Below are 16,152 nucleotides of genomic sequence, written 5' to 3'. Positions count from 1 at the left end.
TTTGTATTTGAAATCACTAGTTAGGTATGTGATGCATAATAATAAAAATGTCTAAAGTTGAAAGCACTGATATGCTAAAATTATCTTATATGGAACACTGCCTTACTTCTGCATATTACATTCCATGTAAACAAACGATTCACATACCAGATGTCAACTACTCAGAAAATGAACTTTTTATCTAAAATATCTTACTTATCCTTTGCAAAATTTTATACATTGTAAGCTCTTTGTAGGCATCTCATCTCGAATCATTTTGGCACTCTTAAAGGCCATCTTTCTTCAGTGTTTGGGAGTGGTTTGATTTAGATTTAAGTTCTCAAGGCAATGCTTTTGTCCAGAACCCATGCACTGTCAGTAATAATAAATGTTACATGTCAATGGTATGCCATATAAGCTCGGCAGGTACCAAGAAATTTTACTGTCCAAAAACAGTACTTTGGTGATCTCTGTGTGTTGTAGAAGAATTGCCTCATCTCCCAACAAATTACTCTTTCCATGCATCCATGTGATTTTTCCTTTTTTCCCCCAACATATATAATATTATTATATTGATACTGAAATATACTGAAAATATAATATTATTAATATTTAAATAACCCTTACAATTCGGGTATGATTTATAATGAAGGAGCTACCCAATAGAAAATTTTAAAAGTAACTAGGAAATGAACAGGCAATTTACAAGACAATAAATACAAGGTGACAATACATTTTTTGAATGTTCAGATTCACTAGTTATCCAGAAAAAACAAATAATGAGATACAATTTTCTCCTGTAAGATTAACTGATATTAAGAAGAATAATACCCATACTGTTTCTTTTCTGTTGGATGTTATGTAGCTTTGAAAAATACCAATGTATATTGACAGGAAAAGGTAATCACAATGATTTTGTTAAGTAGAAAAAGAGGTTCCAAATGCACTAATGTACATACACATACAAACACTTAAGAATCTAAATGGATATATAACAAAATTTCATTGATATTTGTGTGTGTGGTTTCTATATTCTTATGACTTTTATATTTCTTGATTGTAAAAGTCAGATCATAAGTATGTATGTATGTATGTATATATATCATTTTCAAATAAAGATTTTTTAAACATATCAAAATATGTAGAATGCAGGGCTCATGCAGTGCTATACTTGTAAACACTGTAAAAAAAAAAACACCTATATTAAAAATAAGAAAAATTTCTTTTTTTTTTAAGTTTTTTTTTTTTTAATTTTATTTTGTCGATATACATTGTGGTTGATTATTGTTGCCCCTTACCAAAATCTCCCTCCCTCCTCCCTCTCCTCCCTCCCCCCCAACAATGTCCTTTCTGTTTGCTTGTGTATCAACTTCAAGTAATTGTGGTTGCCAAGAGTTGGAACCAGCCCAAATGTCCATCATCGGATGAGTGGATACGGAAAATGTGGTACATCTACACAATGGAATACTACTCAGCTATAAAAACGAATGAAATACTGTCATTTGCAACAACATGGATGGACCATGAGAGAATTATATTAAGTGAAACGAGTCAGGCACAGAAAGAGAAATACCACATGTTCTCACTTATTGGTGGGAGCTAAAAATTAATATATAAATTCACACACACACACACACACACACAAAAACCGGGGAGGGGGAAGATATAACAACCAAAATAAGAAAAATTTCTAATCAGTAATGTAAACTTCTACCTTAAGAAAACAAAAAGAAGATCAAACTAAACCAAAAGCAAATATAAGTAAGAAATAACAAAGATTATAACAGGAATGTATGAAACAGGGAATTAAAGAACAATTTCACCATACACTAAAGTCAACTCAAAATGGATTAAAGAATTAAATATACATCCTGAAACAATAAAACTTCTTAAAGAAAACATAGGAGAAACACTTCAGGAAATAGGACTGGACACAGACTTCATGAATACAACCCCAAAAGCACGGGCAACCAAAGGAAAAATAAACAAATGGGATTATATCAAACTAAAAAGCTTCTGCACACCAAAAGAAACAATTAAAAGAGTTAAAAGACAACCAACAGAGTGGGAGAAAATATTTGCAAAATATACATCTGACAAAGGATTAATATCCAGAATATATAAGGAACTCAAACAACTTTACAAGAAGAAAACAAGCAACCCAATTAAAAAATGGGCAAAAGAGCTAAGTAGGCATTTCTCTAAGGAAGATATCCAAATGGCCAACAGACATATGAAAAAATGCTCAACATCACTCAGCATCCGGGAAATGCAAATCAAAACCACATTGAGATACCATCTAACCCCAGTTAGGATGGCTAAAATCCAAAAGACTATGAACGATAAATGCTGGCGAGGCTGCGGAGGAAAAGGAACTCTCATACATTGTTGGTGGGACTGCAAAATGGTGCAGCCTCTATGGAAAATGGTATGGAGGTTCCTTAAACAATTGCAAATAGATCTACCATACGACCCAGCCATCCCACTGTTGGGAATATACCCAGAGGAATGGAAATCATCAAGTCGAAGGTATACCTGTTCCCCAATGTTCATCGCAGCACTCTTTACAATAGCCAAGAGTTGGAACCAGCCCAAATGCCCATCATCAGATGAGTGGATACGGAAAATGTGGTACATCTACACAATGGAATACTACTCAGCTATAAAAACGAATGAAATACTGCCATTTGCAACAACATGGATGGACCTCGAGAGAATTATATTAAGTGAAACAAGTCAGGCACAGAAAGAGAAATACCACATGTTCTCACTTATTGGAGGGAGCTAAAAATTAATATATAAATTCACACACACATACACACATACACACACAAACCGGGGGGGGGGGAAGAAGATATAACAACCACAATTATTTGAAGTTGATACAACAAACAAACAGAAAGGACATGGTTGGGGGGGGGCGGGAGAAGGGAGGGAGGTTTTGGTGATGGGGAGCATTAATCAGCTACAATGTATATCGACAAAATAAAATTTAAAAAAAATAAAAATAAAAAAATAAATTAGGGATGTTCATTAAAAAAAAAAAAAAAAAAAGACAACCAACAGAGTGGGAGAAAATATTTGCAAAATATACATCCGACAAAGGATTAATATACAGAATATACAAGGAACTCAAACAACTTTACAAGAAAAAAACAAGCAACCCAATTAAAAAATGGGCAAAAGAGCTAAGTAGGCATTTCTCTAAGGAAGATATACAAATGGGCAACAGACATATGAAAAAATGCTCAACATCACTAAGCATCCGGGAAATGCAAATCAAAACCACACTGAGATACCATCTCACCCCAGTTAGGATAGCTAAAATCCAAAAGACTGTAAACGATAAATGCTGGCGAGGTTGTGGAGGAAAAGGAACTCTCATACATTGTTGGTGGGACTGCAAAATGGTGCAGCCTCTATGGAAAATGGTATGGAGGTTCCTCAAACAATTGCAGATAGATCTACCATATGACCCAGCTATCCCACTGTTGGGAATATACCCAGAGGAATGGAAATCATCAAGTCGAAGGTATACCTGCTCCCCAATGTTCATCACAGCACTCTTTTCAATAGCCAAGAGTTGGAACCAACCCAAATGTCCATCATCGGATGAGTGGATATAGAAAATGTGGTATATCTACACAATGGAATATTACTCAGCTATAAAAACGAATGAAATACTGTCATTTGCAACAACATGGATGGACCTTGAGAGAATTGTATTAAGTGAAACAAGTCAGGCACAGAAAGAGAAATACCACATGTTCTCACTTATTGGTGGGAGATAAAAATAAATAAATAAATTTACACACACACACACACACACACACAAAAAAAAAAAAACTGGGGAGGGAGAAGACATAACAACTACAATTCCTTGACGTTGATACAACAAGCAAACAGAAAGGACATTGTTGGGTGGGAGGAAGGAGAGGGACGAGGGAGGGAGGTTTCGGTAATAGGCCACAATAATCAACCACATTGTATATCGACAAAATAAAATTTTTTAAAAACAATATTTTTTTTTAAAGAACAATAGAGAAAATCAACAAAGCCAAAAGCTGATTCTTTAAAAATGTTGCCAAAATTTGCAATCCTTTCTCTAGACTGACCAAGAAAAAAAAAGAGAGAACACCGAAATTACTAAAATCAAAATAAAGCAGAAGCATTATTACATTGTCATTATGGTTTTTTGTGGTGGTAGGATTTAGTTTCTTTCTCTTTCTCATTTGAGGTTTTGCTCTACTGATGGGTTTTGTTCTTTCTCGTGTATTCATGATAGTGATCATCATTTTTTGTATTTCAGATGTAGGACTTCCTTGAAGCTTTCTTGTAGGGCTATTCATGTGGTGGTGAACTCCCCTAGTTATTGTTTATCTGGAAAATACACTGTTTCTCCCTCATTTCTGGAGGACAGCTTTGCTAGGTATAGTATTCTTGGCCAGCAGGTTTTTTTCTTTTAGTATTTTGAATGTATCATTCCATTTTCTTCCAGCCTGTAGAGGTTCTGTTGGAAAGTCTGGTGTTAGTCTGATGGGGGCTCCCTTATAGGTGACTTGATGCTTTTCTCTTGCATCTTCTCAGATTATCTCTTTGTTTTAGAGCTTTGCCAGTTTGATTATAATGTGTCTCAGAGAGGATCTTTTTGGGTTGAAACTGTTCAGGGATCTTTGAGCCTCCTGGATCTGAAGGTCCATGTCTCTCTCTATACCTGGGAAATTTTCTGTTATTTTGTTGAACAGGTTTTCCATGCCTTTTCCTTTCTTTTTCCCTTCTGGAACACCCATGATTTAAATATTTGTGTGCTTAAGGTTGTCTGCTAGCTCTCTTAGATTTTCTTCACTTTAAAATTTTTTTTTACTTTTTTTGTCTGCCTGGGTTATTTTTTTTTTTTTTTTTTTTTTTTTTTTTTTTTTTTTATTTTTATTTATTTTTTTTTTTTAAATTTTATTTTGTCGATATACATTGTAGCTGATTAATGCTCCCCATCACCAAAACCTCCCTCCCTTCTCCCTCCCCCCATCCCCCCCAACCATGTCCTTTCTGTTTGTTTGTTGTATCAACTTCAAATAATTGTGGTTGTTATATCTTCTTCCCCCCCCCCCCCCGGTTTGTGTGTGTATGTGTGTATGTGTGTGTGTGAATTTATATATTAATTTTTAGCTCCCACCAATAAGTGAGAACATGTGGTATTTCTCTTTCTGTGCCTGACTTGTTTCACTTAATATAATTCTCTCGAGGTCCATCCATGTTGTTGCAAATGGCAGTATTTCATTCGTTTTTATAGCTGAGTAGTATTCCATTGTGTAGATGTACCACATTTTCCGTATCCACTCATCTGATGATGGGCATTTGGGCTGGTTCCAACTCTTGGCTATTGTAAAGAGTGCTGCGATGAACATTGGGGAACAGGTATACCTTCGACTTGATGATTTCCATTCCTCTGGGTATATTCCCAACAGTGGGATGGCTGGGTCGTATGGTAGATCTATTTGCAATTGTTTAAGGAACCTCCATACCATTTTCCATAGAGGCTGCACCATTTTGCAGTCCCACCAACAATGTATGAGAGTTCCTTTTTCTCCGCAGCCTCGCCAGCATTTATCGTTCATAGTCTTTTGGATTTTAGCCATCCTAACTGGGGTTAGATGGTATCTCAATGTGGTTTTGATTTGCATTTCCCGGATGCTGAGTGATGTTGAGCATTTTTTCATATGTCTGTTGGCCATTTGGATATCTTCCTTAGAGAAATGCCTACTTAGCTCTTTTGCCCATTTTTTAATTGGGTTGCTTGTTTTCTTCTTGTAAAGTTGTTTGAGTTCCTTATATATTCTGGATATTAATCCTTTGTCAGATGTATATTTTGCAAATATTTTCTCCCACTCTGTTGGTTGTCTTTTAACTCTTTTAATTGTTTCTTTTGCTGTGCAGAAGCTTTTTAGTTTGATATAATCCCATTTGTTTATTTTTCCTTTGGTTGCCCGTGCTTTTGGGGTCGTATTCATGAAGTCTGTGCCCAGTCCTATTTCCTGAAGTGTTTCCCCTATGTTTTCTTTAAGAAGTTTTATTGTCTCAGGGTGTATATTTAAATCCTTAATCCATTTTGAGTTGATTTTAGTATACGGTGAGAGGTATGGATCTAGATTCATTCTCCTGCATATCGATATCCAGTTATCCCAGCACCACTTGCTGAAGAGGCAGTCCCTTCCCCAGTGAATAGGCTTGGTGCCTTTGTCAAAGATCAGATGGCAGTAAGTGTGAGGGTTGATTTCTGGATTCTCTATTCTATTCCATTGGTCAGTGTGTCTGTTTTTATGCCAGTACCATACTGTTTTGGTTATTATAGCTTTGTAGTATAGCTTAAAGTCAGGTAGTGTTATGCCTCCAGCTTTATTTTTTTTGCTGAGCATTGCTTTGGCTATTCGTGGTCTTTTATTGTTCCATATAAATGTCTGGATAGTTTTTTCCATTTCTGAGAAAAATGTCTTTGGAATTTTGATGGGGATTGCATTGAATTTGTATATCACTTTGGGTAGTATGGACATTTTCACTATGTTGATTCTTCCAATCCAAGAGCATGGAATATCTTTCCATCTTCTTGTATCCTCTCTAATTTCTCTCAGCAGTGGTTTGTAGTTCTCATTATAGAGATTTTTCACCTCCTTGGTTAACTCAATTCCTAAGTATTTTATTTTTTTGGTGGCTATTGTAAATGGGCAGGCTTTCTTGATTTCTCCTTCTGCATGTTCACTATTGGAGAAAAGAAATGCTACTGATTTTTGTGTGTTGATTTTGTATCCTGCTACTGTGCTGAAATCATTTATCAATTCCAACAGTTTTTTTGTAGAGGTTTTAGGCTGTTCGATATATAGGATCATGTCATCTGCAAACAGGGACAGTTTGACTTCATCTTTTCCAATCTGGATGCCCTTTATTTCCTTCTCTTCTCTGATTGCTCTGGCTAGTACTTCCAACACTATGTTGAATAGGAGTGGTGAGAGTGGGCATCCTTGTCTAGTGCCTGTTCTTAAAGGAAAAGCTTTCAGCTTTTCTCCATTCAGGATGATATTGGCAGTGGGTTTGGCATATATGGCTTTCATTATGTTGAGATACTTTCCCTCTATACCTAACTTATAGAGGGTCTTTGTCATGAATGAGTGCTGAACTTTATCAAATGCTTTTTCAGCATCTATAGAGATGATCATATGGTCCTTGTGTTTGAGTTTATTAATATGGTGTATCACATTTATTGATTTGCGTATGTTGAACCAACCTTGCATCCCTGGGATGAATCCCACTTGATCGTGATGAATAATTTTTCGTATGTGTTGCTGTATTCTGTTTGCTAGTATTTTAGTGAGGATTTTTGCATCTATATTCATCAAGGATATCGGCCTGTAGTTTTCTTTTTTGGTTATATCTTTACCTGGTTTTGGTATCAGGATGATGTTTGCTTCATAGAATGAGTTTGGGAGATTTGCGTCCGTTTCAATCTTTTGGAATAGTTTGTAAAGAATCGGTGTCAATTCCTCTTTGAATGTTTGGTAAAATTCTGCTGTGAATCCATCTGGTCCTGGGCTTTTCTTTGTTGGGAGCCTTCTGATAACAGCTTCAATCTCCTTTATTGTTATTGGTCTGTTCAAATTTTCTACGTCTTCACGGTTCAGTTTTGGGAGCTTGTGTGTGTCCAGAAATTTATCCATTTCCTCCAGATTTTCAAATTTGTTGGCGTATAGTTGTTTATAGTAGTCTCGAATGATTCCTTGTATTTCAGATGAATCAGTTGTAATATCGCCTTTTTCATTTCTAATTTTTGTTATTTGAGTCTTCTCTCTTCTTTTTTTTGTTAGCCATGCTAATGGTTTGTCAATTTTATTTATCTTTTCAAAAAACCAACTTTTTGATTCGTTGATCTTTTGAATTGTTTTTTGGTTTTCAATTTCATTCAGTTCTGCTCTGATCTTAATGATTTCTTTCCGTCTGCTAACTTTAGGATTGGATTGTTCTTGTTTTTCTAGTTCTTTAAGGTGAAGTGTTAGGTTGTTCACTTGCCATCTTTCCATTCTTCTGAAGTGAGCATTTAATGCAATAAATTTTCCCCTCAATACTGCTTTTGCAGTATCCCACAGGTTTTGGTATGATGTATCATTGATTTCATTAGTTTCAATAAACTTTTTGATTTCCTGCTTGATTTCTTCTTGGACCCATATGTCATTAAGTAGAATGCTGTTTAATTTCCACGTGTTTGTATAGTTTCCAGAGTTTTGTTTGTTATTAATTTCTAGTTTTAATCCATTGTGGTCTGAGAAGATACATGGGATAATTCCAATTTTTTTGAATTTATTGAGACTTGATTTGTGACCTAATATGTGATCTATCTTGGAGAATGATCCATGTGCTGATGAGAAGAATGAATATTCTGAGGTTGTTGGGTGGAATGTTCTGTAGATATCTGCCAATTCCAATTGGTCTAGAGTCTTGTTTAGATCTTGTGTTTCTCTACTGATTCTTTGCCTAGATGATCTGTCTAATATTGACAGTGGAGTGTTCAGGTCCCCTGCTATTATGGTATTAGTGTCTATTTCCTTCTTTAGGTCTAATAGAGTTTGTTTTATAAATCTGGCTGCTCCAACATTGGGTGCGTACATATTTATGATTGTTATGTCTTCTTGATGGATCAGTCCTTTTATCATTAAGTAGTGTCCCTCATTGTCTCTTTTTATGGTTTTTAGTTTAAAGTCTATTTTGTCAGATATAAGAATAGCCACTCCAGCTCGTTTTTCTTTTCTGTTTGCATGGTAAATCTTTTTCCATCCTTTCACTCTTAGTCTGTGTGAATCTTTATGGGTGAGGTGGGTCTCTTGTAGGCAGCATATAGTTGGGTCCTGCTTTTTGATCCAGTCAGCCAGTCTGTGTCTTTTAATTGGGGAATTTAAGCCTTTAACATTAAGAGTTGTTATTGAAAGGTGTTGATTTATTCCTAGCATTTTATTGGTTGTTTGGTTGTCTTAGGTGTCTTTTGTTCCTTGCTTTCTGATTTACTGTTTGGTTTCTTTGTTTGTTGGTTCCTTAGGTTGTAGATAGTGTTTTTGTTAGCTTGTTTTCTCTTCATGAATGCCATTTTTATTGTACTAGCGGGTTTAGATTTTTCTTAGGTTTTTATGGCAGTGGTAGTTATTTTTCAGGAACCAAACCCAGTACTCCCTTGAGGATTTCTTGTAAGGGTGGTCTTGTGGTAGTGAACTCCCGCAGTTTTTGTTTGTCTGAGAAATATACTATTTGCCCCTCATTTCGGAAGGATAGCCTTGCAGGGTAGAGTATTCTTGGCTGGCAATCTTTGTCTTTTAGTATTTTGAAAATATCATCCCATTCCTTTCTAGCTTTTAGGGTTTGTGATGAAAAGTCTGATGTTAACCTGATTGGGGCTCCCTTATAGGTGATTTGACGCTTCTCTCTTGCAGCTTTTAAGATTCTCTCTTTGTCTCTGAGTTTTGCCAATTTGACTATGACATGTCTTGGAGAAGGCCTTTTTGGGTTGAATACGTTTGGAGATCGTTGAGCTTCCTGGATCTGAAGATCTGTGATTTTTCCTATACCTGGGAAGTTTTCTGCCACTATTTTGTTGAATATGTTTTCAATGGAATCTCCATTTTCCTCCCCTTCTGGAATACCCATGACTCGGATATTTGAGCGCTTGAGGTTGTCTGATATCTCTCTCAGATTTTCTTCCATGTCCTTGATTCTTTTTTCTTTCTTTTTGTCTGCTTGTGTTATTTCAAACAGCCCATCTTCAAGTTCAGAGGTTCTCTCTTCAACTTCGACAAGCCTGCTGGTTAAACTCTCCGTTGTGTTTTTTATTTCGCTGAATAACTTCTTCAGTTCAGCAAGTTCTGCTACATTTTTTTTCAGGACATTGATTTCCTTGTATATTTCCTCTTTCAGATCCTGTATACTTTTCCTCATTTCATCATGATGTCTAGCTGAGTTTTCTTGTATCTCATTCAGTTTCCTTAGAATTATCACTCGAAATTCCTTGTCAGTTATTTCAAGGGCTTCTTGTTCTATAGGATCTAGAGTATGAGATTTATTAACTTTTGGTGGTGTACTTTCTTGATTTTTTGTATTTCTGGTGTCTTTTTTTTGGTGTTTATTCATTGTGGCAGGGGGTTTCACAGTCCACCGGTTTAAGACTAATGACTAACTAGGATGTTGCTGTGGTTGCCAATTTGGTATGGCTCCCACCGTGACTGCTCAGTTGGCCTCTAGTGTCTTGTGTGTGTGGTTGCCTCGGGTCTTGGGCTTCTCCGGGGATCCACCTTTCTGGTCAGCTTGTACTTTGCTGGGCTGGTGGATCACGTACCACAGGGTGTGTGATCTCTGTTGAGCTTTCACTTTCTGTACAGGACTTCTCCCCGTTCCGTGTGCTCTGGCCCAGGCTGTTAGATCGTGCAGTGGCGACCCCACCGGGTGTGTGGTTTCTGTCGAGTCTCCGCCTCCCTGGCCGCACGTCTCCCCCCTCTGTGCACACTGTGCTGGGTTGGGGCGTGTCTTCTGCACCCCTCGCCTATCAGCTGGGCCTTCAAGACCCTGCTCAGCACCGCCTCGCCCAGGAAGTCTACCAGGTTTCTGCTAGGCACAGATGACCGGTCTCTCTGGGTGCCTTTGTAGCACTGTGTAGATCTTTCTCGGGTCTTGTTCACCTTTGTATCCCCCCGGTATAAACCGAGTCTAGTGCCCGCCTGCAGCCTGCTCTCCGGCAGGTTCAAGCGGACCTGGGAACTCTCCTACCACACTATTCCCAACCAGAAATTCGTTAGGCTTTTTTCCAAACTGGTGGTTGCAGAGATGGTATCTGCCTCCCAGTAACAGGAAGTTTACCGGGGCCGGAGTCCAGGGTGTGGTGGAGTGACAGTCGGCCCGCCCGTACTTCCTAGCCCTCCCAAAACTGGTCGGGACGCCCCACACCCCCAGCCCTGCCAGAGAACCGTGGAGGGAGTGGGAGAGGAGGTCGGCCCGCAGGGTCCGGAAAGCCCCGCGCCAGGCCAAGCAAATGGGCTCAGTGATGGCCGAGCAGGGCGGAGCTGCCCGCACCTGGGAAAATGGAGGCAGCACCGGGGTAGTGAGTGGCCTGGTGGTGCAGGCGGTAGCCGCGTGGGCATCCACCCCCCGAACAGAGCTGTGCCAGGGATCACTCACAGTGCTGTGCCAGGTCGGGCGCTCGCTCTGTCTCTGGTTTGTTGCCTTCCGTGTTCTCGGCACTGCCGCCTCGGGCTGTTCAGTCGCGGCGCTGCTCCGGCGCTCCCAGGAGTCTTCTTTAATGCCGGCCTGAAACCTCGAATCCTGGATAGGGCAGCTGGCCGCCTTCAGTGCGGCCCCAGCCTCCGGGATCCTGGCTGCATCCACAGCAGCCCTGGCGCCGTGTTCCCTGTTTCAAGACTCACTTTTGCAGCTAAGAATCAGTTCTTTTCCTGCTCCACACTTCAAAGCTGTTGCCTGCAAATGAGGCAGCCTCTCCTGCCGGGGGCAAAGTGGCGTTGAGCCCCCACGACCGGCCAGCAGCAGCAGTCCTCCCTTAAGAGATGGCCAGAGGAAGGTCCACAAGTTTCCCGGCTGCCTGAGGCCCAGTGGCCACCTTTTCCACCTCAGCTACTCCGCGCCAGCCGCCGCAGCCGCCGCCATCTTGAAAAACTCTTGGTGATTTTCTGCCTGGGTTATTTTGAAAAGACTGTTTTCAAGATCAGATATTCTTTCTTCTGCTTGTTCTATCTTGCTGCTTCAGCTCCCTGATGTGGTTTTCATTTCATTGAGGGAATCTTTCAGTGCCAGGAGTTGTGCTACATTCTTTTTTAAGGAGTTAATCTCTATGTAAATTTCCTCCTTCATATCCTCGATACTTTTTCTCATTTCGTTATGTTGTCTGAGTGTTCTTGTATCTCAGCGAGTTCCTTAAGATTGTTGCTCAGAATTCCTTTTCAGTCATTTCAAGGGTTTCTTGCTCTATAGGGTCTGGTATTTGAGAATTACTGTATTCTCTTGGAGGTGTCATATTTTCTTAGGTTTTCACATTTCTAGTCTACATTGATGTCTAGTCATCTGGTAGAGCAGTTGCTTCTATTACTTTGGAGCGGGCTTTGAGAAGACAGATTTCTGCTTCTTTTTACAGTCTCCAATGGTGACTCTCCTTGTATCAATGCAACAAGTGTTTGTTGGCTGCCTTCATGGTGGCTGTGGCCACTGCTGTGGCATTGATTTGCTTTTGCAACAGCTGTGGCTGTGGCAATAGTTGTCATGGGCCACCTGTGTGGAAGCAGTGCTTTCCGCATGCTCTCTTGCCTGCTTCTGGGCAGGGAGGACTGTCCTCAGCTCTTGCCTAGGACCCCAGGCATTGCTCTCTTGCCTACTTCCCTAATTTTCCTTTTATATACTTGATAGTTAATATTTTTTCTGTGACTTACAGCTTTTTCATAAACCCTCAATGATGGGAAAGCAACATAAAAATTAATTTTTTTAATTTTTTAATTTTAATTTATTTTTATTGTTCATGTTTATGGGGTACAGTTTGTTGTTTCAATACATGCATATATTGTATAATGATCAAATCAGAACAGTTAGCATATCTATCACCTAAACATTTATCATTTCTTTGTGGTTATAATGTTCAAGATCCTAAAAATATCTTTTGTTTTTGTTTTCTTTGGCAGTTAGCCAGTGCGGGGATCCAAACTCTTGACCCTGGTATTACAACACCACGCTCTAACCAACTGAGCTAACTGGCCAGCTAAAATTTATTTTAAGTTTGCTTTCTCAATCAATATGCTTGTAGCCAACACAAATTGTCCCAAAATTCCTTGCCTCAGGGGAAAGAATCAATACTCCTTGGAGCATTAATTCATAATATTAAGACTCAACAAACTAACTCTCAGTAATTCTGCCCAAAGAAGTGTTTTTCCCCAAAACAGAACAGCAAAACCCAAGTCTGAGATTCTTTTCAGTTATGCTACCCCATCTAAAAAGAGCCTTAACCAGCATAGAAAAAGATGAGCATTATATCATTGAACCTACTTGTGCAATCCAAGTCACTATCTCATGGTGATCCTCATCACACGATTGCTTCTCAGATAGTATGGGTTTTCTAGATCATTAGACACCATTTTGTAATTAATAAGCTTATCACTTGATAGAGTTCTCTAAGTGCATTACAATTCTGCTAACGTTTAATTTCTCGTCACCAAAATTGTTCTACAATTTATGTGGGCATCTTTATTTTGGTTTATAAAAAAATTTAATCTAATTTTATAAGTGATCTAATTCAATAGTGTAACCATAAATAACTCCTAATATTATCCAAAGTTTTCTATATTTCTGCACATCTATGTGAATGAAATCCCCATATACAATCATCAAAATTCATGCATCTGGTATCATTATTTTATATGAAGTTCTCAAACTACCAATTAAAATGTGATTAAGATTTATATACACAAGGGTATTTCAAAAGTTCATGAAAAAATAGAATTGAAAGGTAACATTTCTATGAACTTTTTGAAGTACCCTAATATATCTCTGTGTGTAAATATATACATTTGTGTGTGTATGTGTATGTCTTTCTCTAGAAAGGAGGAAAAAAAGCTATGCCTTATCTGAAGTTTTCAGTTTTTCTACAGGGCATTATTACATTTATAATAAGAAAAATGTACAAGTTTCTTTTTTTTTAATTTTTATTTAATCAAAATTGATTATACATTTTTTGTTCAACATTGAGATACGTTGATCAAATCAATATTACTAGCATATATATTGTTACAAATTGTAATTATTCTTTATGCCCCTTGTCCAATCCCACCCCCTCCCTCTTCTTCTCCCCCTCCCCGCTCTAATCACCCAAGGTTTCTTCTCTCCCTCTGAAAGAATAATGGTTATTCTGTTGATTTTCTGCCCAAATTACCTGTCCAATACTCAGAGGCATGATCAGGTCTGCCAATACTATCATAGAGCAGATGTCTCTTCCGTCACTATGAAATGGGCTCTGTGGAGACAGACATCCTCTTCCTTTTTTTACCTCTGCTGGTGATTCTCCTTGTGTCATCTCACTCCAATGGCTGGCAGACCATCTGCGTGGTGGTTGTGGCAGCTAGCTGCCTTCATGGCAGCCATGATTATTGTGGTGGCTGTGGTGAGCCACCCACATGGAGGAGATGTTTTTGGCCAGCCTCTTGGTGCTGGTAGTGTACCTGGTTGTGGAAAGTGTCCGATACCTGATTCCATGCCCCAGGTCCCTGAGTGGTTCCCAAGGTGCTGGCACAGTGTGCCTGGTTGTGGGAGGGGGTTCTGGTCCCCTTCTCCATGTCTTGGGTCCCTGGGTGGGCCCCAAGGTGCTGGCACTGTGCACCTGGTTGTGGGAGGGGGTTCCAGTCCCCTTCTCCATGCCTTGGGTCGCTGGGTGGGGCCCAAGGTGCTGGCATGGTGTGCCTGGTTGTGGGAAGGGGGTCCGATCCCTGGCTGCTAGCTCCGGGTCCCCAGGCAGGCCCCTAGGCATTGGTGGTATACCTGTATGTGGGAGTGGGGTCCGGTCCTTGGATCCAATCCTAAGGTTCTTGGATGGGGCCCCAAGGTGCTGGTGGTGTGAGTGGTTGGGGGCAGTGGTCCTGCCCCTGGCTCCATGCCTCATGTCCCCCTGGTGGGCCCCAAGTCATCCATGGTGTGCCTGGACCGGAACTAAGTTTTTGTCCTTTGCTTACTTCTACAATGGAGGGAACTTCCTGTGAGAACCAGTACTTCAGCTGTGTTCTTGAGGTAAATTGCCCTGGTGGGCCCCAAGGCATTCATGGTGTGGCTGGGCCGGAACTAAGTTTTTGTCCTTTGCTTGCTTCTAAAGTGGGGGAACTTCCTGTGGGAACCAGTACTTGAGCTGTATGGTTGAGGTAAATTGCTGCTTTGCTGCTATTTCCCTAGGGCAGGCTTTTCGTGCAACTCAAGGTTTAATGGTTGACCTTATAGGTACTTCTGGCACTCCAGATACTCAGTGCACCTGGGTTGTGTAGAAACTCTGATCTGGGCCAGAGTTTTTTCATCGAACTGCATCCCATGCAATTCTGCATTCCCAACCAGTCTCCTCTGAGTGGTCCTGTGCTGATTGGGAAGCAGATCGGCTGTCCTTGCTGTGCCTCAGTGTTCTCCCAGTGGGCCTGTTTCCCCCACTGCCCATGCTCCAAACATTTCCCATGGGATGGGCCCTGCACTCCTCCCTTGTGATGACTCACCGGCCTCTGAGTGGCTCCCCTTTTTCAGCTGTTCTGGCTCCTCGCTCCTGAGCTGGTCCACAGGAACCCTGTTAGTGGTCTTGTTGTCCTGGGGGCTATCAAAGTCCTCTTCTCCCCTTCCACCTCCAAGTAATTCCATCTAAAGGGCACGGCTGCGGCTTCTGCCAGCTCCTGTTCCATGTGCTCCAGCATTAAAGCAGCCGCGGGCCGAAACACTGAGAGCAGTTTTTTCTTTCTCTCTTCTTGGTTTCTGCCACTTTCGTGAGTTCCATAGGTCTCTCCTCCTCTTCACCTGAGCTCCAGCAGCCCCAGCTTGGCTGATGTTACATTTTTATAGTTGTAAATTGGTTGATTTGTGTGAAAGAGTGACACTGGGGACCGTCTATTCTGCCATCTTGACCAAAAGTCCACAAGTTTCTTATGTTAAAAAAAAAAACTAAAAACTCAGTTGTGCCTGCTACAAAGCTAAGCATTGTACATGCAGAATGAAATATTTAAATAATATATAAAAAGGCAATGAAACATTTGCAACATCTTTGACCTTACATGTTTAGAAAGAGAGAGAGTTAGGAAACAACTTGTCTAAAATCTGTCTCTCTACGCAGGCTGAACTCAGCAGAGAGAAAGTTGGCCTGCTGCAAACTCCACAGAAACTGGCCGTGGCCAAGTGCTTAAAATAATCAAAACTAGTCCGATAGCAAGATCTGGAAGTTTAGAGCTGGAGACAGGTTCTGAAATGTCATATTGCTGTTTTACCCCAGCTCCTAATAACACCTGGGGAAGTCCCTGTGCCTCTCTAACTGGGTAGCTCAAAAGTCCTTTAGGGCAGGGCTGGCCCTTGGCTCACTTGGGAGAGTGTGGTGCTGACAACACCAAGTCAGGGGTTAAGATCCCCTTACCAGTCATCTTT

The sequence above is a fragment of the Cynocephalus volans genome, chromosome 2 (genome assembly GCF_027409185.1).
Source record: "Cynocephalus volans isolate mCynVol1 chromosome 2, mCynVol1.pri, whole genome shotgun sequence".
Classification (NCBI taxonomy): domain Eukaryota; kingdom Metazoa; phylum Chordata; class Mammalia; order Dermoptera; family Cynocephalidae; genus Cynocephalus; species Cynocephalus volans.
This window is presented reverse-complemented; position numbering follows the sequence as displayed.